The sequence below is a fragment of the Mastomys coucha genome, unplaced genomic scaffold (assembly GCF_008632895.1).
Source record: "Mastomys coucha isolate ucsf_1 unplaced genomic scaffold, UCSF_Mcou_1 pScaffold15, whole genome shotgun sequence".
Lineage (NCBI taxonomy): Eukaryota > Metazoa > Chordata > Mammalia > Rodentia > Muridae > Mastomys > Mastomys coucha.
The window spans coordinates 145,124,107-145,131,457 of record NW_022196897.1 but is presented as its reverse complement, the minus strand read 5'-3'; positions in this window follow the sequence as shown (position 1 = coordinate 145,131,457).

Genomic DNA, 7,351 nt, shown 5'->3' with positions numbered 1-7,351 from the left:
TTGTTCTTTTAAAACAAAAGGAAAAACAAATACTAGTTCTGCCATACAAATATCACATTTGTAAACTACATGTGCCATTGTTCAATAAATACATAACCCAGGTTAAAAAAAAAATCCCCCTCTGTTATTCTATATGGACCTTTGTATCTCTTTTTGTCAGTAGGGTTTGTTTTAGGAAGTGGAGTGCACCATTAAGTGCATATGTGTCATGTTTTCATGATGGACTTTCGTCCTTCTTGTCTTCTTTACCATCTCTCTTGAATAATTTTGGTTTGACATCAATTTGTTATCTCTGAGTACAGCTACTACACCTTGCCTCTGGTTCTAGTCAATCAGTACATTTCCATCCTTTCATTTTTATCCTTTTGTCTTTATTGGTAAGATGTGTTTCCTAAAGAAAACAAATGCTAGATAGTGTTTTTTATCTAATCACACTTCACTTTCTGATGAGAGAATTAAAACCATTTATATTTAGGGTTATCAGAGAGGTATTTAACTATAACTCCTGTAATGGGGGTCCCTGATTGAGTTGAATGTTGCTCATTTCTTTCTTTGTTATTCATCTTAGAGGAGTTGAATATACGGACAACACAAATTGGACTTGATGGTTACTTAAAAGAAAAAGGACACAAAATTGTGTGTATTTGAGGGTGTGTGTGGATCTGGGGGAAGTTGGGGGAAGAGATGAACATAATCAAAAACACATTGTACAAGTTCTCAAAGAGCTAATAATTTTTTTCTAAAAAAGGAAGATCCCCAATGTAGAGAAAAGTAAAATAAACTAGGATTGCTCTGGGATGCATTGTGAATTTTAAATTATTAAAGGTAAAAGTATTTTTAATTACATAATAAAGGAAAGGGATGGGAATGGGGAAAAGAGAAGACAAGTCTATTAGATGAGGATATAAAGAATAACAGTGAGGGAAAGCAATAAAACAAGCTCAGAACAGGACCAAACCGCAAGGGAAAGGAAAGGAATGCTCACTACTTCTTCCTAAGAAGGTTGAAGATGCGTTGGGTTTTGGTTTTGTTTTTAGAAATTTTTTATTGGGATCCTTTATTACTTTTGACAGTTTCCCACATGGATGCATATATTGTGTTCACCCCATTCCCTTTATTTCGCCTCTCCCACTTCTTCTGACCTCCTTCTTATCAACACATCTTTGTGCGTGTGCAGGTCCGTGTATGATTGCAATGGTATGCTGTATCCTGGAGACTGTTTTGCTGTAGTGCCCCTTCCCTTCCTCAGGGGCTGCTCTTTAACTGCTCCTACTTCAAAGAAGAACTTCCTATGCAGATGCCTGGTCACACCCCAGTGTAGGACCAGATGGTAACTACACAGGAGCATGTCTGCACCAAGTGTCTCCAGGGCTCTGAGAGTGTAGAACCTAATCTGGTCAAGCACAATCTGTACTTCCCAGATGAGACAGGGGCACTGATTGATCCTGTGTGCCCTTGCCATGCTGATATCAGGGCTATTTATACTCCCCTACTTGCTCTGCCTTGTACTCACACATGGCTGGTCCCTTTCCTCTCCCCCAAAGAAAGTGCAATTGGATTCCATTTGCAGCATGGACAGTACTCCTGTACCCACCTGAGTCACAGCCAGTGACTTAGGCACAAACGTTTTTCCATATGGAAATGGGGAGGTCTTTGGGACATGGAGATATTAAAACACAGAGACTTCTACTTCCCTACAAATGGGTAGGGTGGAGTGGGGAACTCTTCCAGTATCTGCTTTTTATGTAAGTCACGAATGTCCTATCTTAAGCTGTTCTTTTGCAGAGTGCCAAGTTGTTCCCATGTTGCTCATAAGGGTTTACTTTGGCTTTTACTTAAAACCCCACTGGAGACTCCTTCTTAGAATTTTGCCCTAGCACCCTGAGTCTACATCTGGAGTTTATACACCTGGAGCTCAGCAGCTCGGGATCTCACCAGGTCTCTGCTGTTTCCTGTTGCACTCTGATCCCTTTCACAGCCCATCTCTCCCTGTGACCCTGTATCCGATGTCATCCTTCAGGTTCATGCACAGGAGGGGAGATTCTGTGTGCTCTAAGTTGACTATTACCTCTCTTCTGTTACCCTTATTATATGTCACTCGGATTAACTTGATTGTTATCTTTATAGTCTGTACATCTAAATAAAGAAATTGATCTATAACGTTTAATGTAATGTTTTCATTAAAAGGATTTCTACTCTCATATTACCTTTGATTTTCTATTTCTTTTAAGTTTGTATAATATTAATACTATTTTTCTATAACTTTTAAAATTTAACCAATGAGGGGATTTGCATATAAAGTGTTAAATTCCAGTTAAAATATTTTTGTTATTACCTAACTATTCAAATAGTCTCCTTTTAGGTCAATTTTTGATAAGTTATGTTTCTCTCAGAATTTACATAGTTTTAACTACATTTTAAAATATATTGACATAAAGCATGGCATTCTCTCCACTATGTCCACATCATGTGTCCTAATTTACCTTTACCCATTATTATATTGGAACTGGAATTTTATCTAATTTCTCTTTGATGAATCTTTCTACAAATTTACCTCACTCATTAGTCTTTCAAAGACTCAATTCTGGTTTTAAGATTTTATTACATATTTGTTTGTGATATTAATTTCCAATCTTTTATTTAGTCTGCTGAACATTCTGGGGATTTGTTTGGGTTTTTCCGATTCCTTGAAGTGAGGATATAGACCATTAATGTCACAATTTCTTCTTTATGAAAATAAGGATGGGGAATACACACTTCCAACATAGCTTCATCTGCATTCCTAATGTTTCTAGTATTAGTCAATCCAATCCAATTTATTCTTAAAGGAATAAATTGTAAATTATTTCAAAATTATTACTTAATTTCCAATTGTCTCAGAATTTCCGATTTTATTTTCGTTATTTAGTCCTGAGTTAATTTCAATGTTGTCAGAGGACAGAAACTGAACAGTTTTGATATGTTATATTTGACGAATCTTGGTTTCTGCCTCCAAAATAATCAGTTTTATGTGCATCTATGTACACTGTCAATATACATTGTCAGTAAGTGTTCTACTAATATTCAATTAGTCCTTAATTAAGTCAAGTTTGTTTAATTATGTATATTGGGCTAATTGTTGTATATAATAACCAGATCTTCACTATCACTGATTTTAACTTATTATGTGTGATACATATGCATGGGTATATGTGTATGCATATGTGTACTTGTGTGTGTGTTCATGCATGTACATGTGCATATGTATCCAGCATACCACGGCATGAATACAGGGGTCAGAGAACAACCTCATGTCCATCCTCCCCTTCCACCTTATTTTGCTGTTCACGGGTATATACAGCAGAATAGCTAGCACATGATCTTCCAGCAATTCTCCTGTCGCCGTGTCTAACTGCATCATAGGAATACTGGGTTCACAGATATGTGCCCAGTTCTGTATATGTGCTATGGACTCAAACTCAGGCCCACGTACCTACACAGCAAAAGCCCTCTCCCAGCCTCACTGTGTCTCATCATGTGTTATTCTCTCAGCGTGAAGATTATACTAAAGTCACCCACAACAGATGAGAATTTATTTAGTTGATGTTTTAAATTATGTTAATTGAGTACACGTGAATTGACATTGTTACATCTTCCTGGTGTATTGACCCTTCTGCAATTGTGAAATGTCTACCTTTAAAACCCTGGCAAATCTACTTTTCATAAAATGAACTTTTCTCTGATGTAAGGATAATTATATAATTATTTTCTGGCTTTAATTTATATGTGCTCTTATATTTGAAGGAAATATTTTACAAGGAGATGTATTTTTGGAACAAAATATTTATCTTTATCTATAGAATTTATGTTACGCACACTTAATAAAACCACTGTTGTATTTGGGTTTAAACCCACCATTTTAATACTTGTCTTCAATTGCCTCATCCTTTCTACATTTCTTTACTTTTTGCTTTAGGAATCTTAGGATTAACCAAGTATTGTTTACTATTCCATTATCCACTTAGTTACTTTTTTAGCTATATGCCTCTTTAAATATATTCTGAAAGTTTTAAAAAATGTCAATGCTCCCGAGCTATCAAGAGAATCCCAGAAGTCTTTGCTTTAGTTTTATCTCACCTGTTTTACTGTTATGATATCGAATGATTACTGCCCTTGCTTTAGATTGTCTATGCACATTTAGATGTGTCTCTGCACTACTCGCAGTTTCCACGATTTCATCTAGGATCATTGTCTTTTGATCTAAAGAACTCCCTCCACCATTTTCCTTTGTGAAAGCCCATGGACACAAATTATTTTGTTTTGTTTCCTTGAGATGTATTTATTTCACCTCTACTTCTAAAGAGGATTTGGAGGGTATACAATACTAAGTTGGTTGCTGTTCTTCTTGAACACATTTAAATTATTATCACATCATGTTCTGTTTTACATAACTTTTGTTAGAAAGATATCTCTAGGTGCTTTTCCTGCATGGCCAAAGGCAGAGTGCCGCTACCTTTAGGTGCTTTACAAATCTTTCTCTTCCAAATTTGACTTTCAACAGAGTTACTGAGATGAACCAGATGGACCTCACGTCAATTTAACTTTTGGGTTCACCATGTATGTTTGGGCCACTGAGCTCCTCAAGCAATGATTCTACTATTCTGCTCCATTTTCTCTTCTTAGCTTGTGGAATTTAATTGAGCATGTACATTAATTCTGTTTCAGATGACTCCTACATATTTTCATAGTTTCCATGAGAGGACTGTGCTAATAAGAACAAAGCTGACTCCATAACAGGCTGCAAACTGGCAGTTTGGGAGACTAAGCCCAAGTGTCTGTTTCCTAGAACTGGAAAAATCAAAAACAAGTTAATTCCAGGAAAAAGTACCCCTCACAGGCAGCCAATGAGGAAGCTATCCTGCCACCTAGCCTGAGCCAACCTCATGGGGAGCCAATCAGAAGCTGTAGAAGCTGCTCCACCACCAAACTTGAGCCAAGTATAGTTAATCAATAAAAGCCCCCCCCCCCAAATCCCCAAGATCCTTAACCAATCACAAAGGCACCCATACCCTTGGAGATAGACCCAACCCATCAAGGGAAAGAAAGGTAAAAGTCACCAAATCCTACCCTAACCAGCTTTAAATTGACCCTGCAAAGTCCACACTTCTGTCTTCCATCCTAATGTATGGTGGGCCCCTGCAGGTTCTCTGAAGAGTACATGTTCTTGCTGTTGCATACTATTTGAGTCTGACATATCATTCTTCACAAATCATGGATCCTTACACCATTCTTTACCTTTCTGTAGGCCTGGGTCTCGCTGCTGCTGCTGCTGTTGCTGCTGCTACTGCTGGAGCTGCGGGACGTGTTAGTTAAAAGGAGGCAATGCATAGTCATGAGATTTTATTATAGAAAAGAGAAAAGAAGTTGGCCATGACCGTGTGGAGAGAGAGAGAAAGGAGAAGAAGGAGAGGAGAAGAGAAGAATGGAGAGAGGGCAAGAGAGGAAGAAAGCAAGAGAATAAGAGAGGAAGCAAGAGAGAAGGCGAGACAGCAAGAGAGAGGAGGAGACAAACCACCCCTTATATTGTGAGGTGGGGCTATCTGGCTGTGGTCAGATGACTGGGGGTAGGGTCTAGCTAGAATGCTGGGATCTTGGGACATTGTCTATGTAACAGAACACACTTCTCCTGGGGGGCGGGATGTTGTAGGGAGTTGGGACTAAAACAGGAGCCAGGGACCCAGGAGTCATGGCTAAACTCCTTCTGTCCCTTGCAGGCAGAAATTATCGCCCATGGGGTCATCCAAACTTATACTCAACTGAGTCCAGGTTGCCTGAACAGACCATTGCCCCATACCTTTCTTTGTTTTAGTTCATTCTCTTGCCATCATCTGTGTCTATTCTGGTATTTTTTTATATGGCATAATATTCTGATTCATTTTTTATAATTTCCTATGTACAATGTATTTTGATCCAATTCACCTCTTGATTCCTCCCTAACTCTCATCTGATTCACTTCTACTCTATCACTAAAAATCTACTATTTATTTGTTTGTTTGTTTGTTCAAGACAGTGTCTAAATATGTAGCCCTAACTGGTCCTGGAAATCACTGTGTATGTAGATCAGGTTGGCCTCAAACTCGCAGAGATCCACCTGTTCCAACTTCCCAAGTGCTGGGATTAAAGGTGTTCACCACTACACCCAGTCCTCCAATCTTCTTTTAAATCCATCTTTGTTTGATCCTAAATACATGAATGATTTAATTTGAGAAGTGCCATTTATTTTTAACTTTTCAATTATTGACACAAATGTATACATTATAAGGTATGCATGTCTTTAAAGGGTATATGCTATGGTAAATGTAGAGGAATTTCTTTTCCTACAATATATGGTGAGGAGCCCCCAATACTGAGTGATGGTCATTAGGAGGTCATTAGTCATGAGGATCAGACCTCAAAAGGAGATTAATGCCCTTCTCATGTAAATTAATTTCAATTTGAGTCAAGATTAGTTGCCTCCAAGGTAGGTGGGGCCAGTTTTTTCCTCCTCCTCTGTCTTCTGCTGACCTCTGCTTCTTTTCTACTTTCCACCAAGAGACCCTCACCAGAAGCTAACAAGATGTAGCCACTTGATCTTTTTCCGCTCCAGAACCATAAAGCAGAACAAGCCTTTGATAAATCAGGAAGTCTTGAGTGTCCTGCTATTACATGGAAAGTGGGCTAAGACAGCACAGTTTTATCAGTTTGATGACAAAACTCTAATTAAGATCTAGAATATGTTTACTATATATTTTTCTTTCTGCAATTAAGACACCTAGGTAGACGTGCTAAAAGCATAGAGATTAAAAATTTATAAAGCACAGTTTCAAGATGCTTACAATGCAATCATACACAGAGCTAGAAGAGGAGAAACATTGAAACATTATAGATTGTGAAATGGAAATGTGGACAGTGGGCTTTACTAAGGGTATAATGACCAACCCATGCATTAAATAAGTATTGGTTTCAAAAGCATGAACTGGACCTCGTGATGCAGGCTTGCAATCCCAGATACTTTGAAGATTGGCACAGAAGTATCATAAGCAAAGGCCTGTTGTAGCAAAACCGTGTGTTAAAATTAAAACATTTTAATAGAACTCAGTGTTCAAGTATTACCTAGCATTTACAAATCCCTAGATTCAATCTGTGGTATGTGGGGGAATTATCTATTGACATGTATTTATATATATATATGGCATACATAGAAATACATATATGGCATATATATATGTGTATATATGTATATTTATATATTTATATATATTTATTTGCATGTGTATATTTATATATATTTATATATATTTATTTATATGTGTATATATATTTATATATGTAT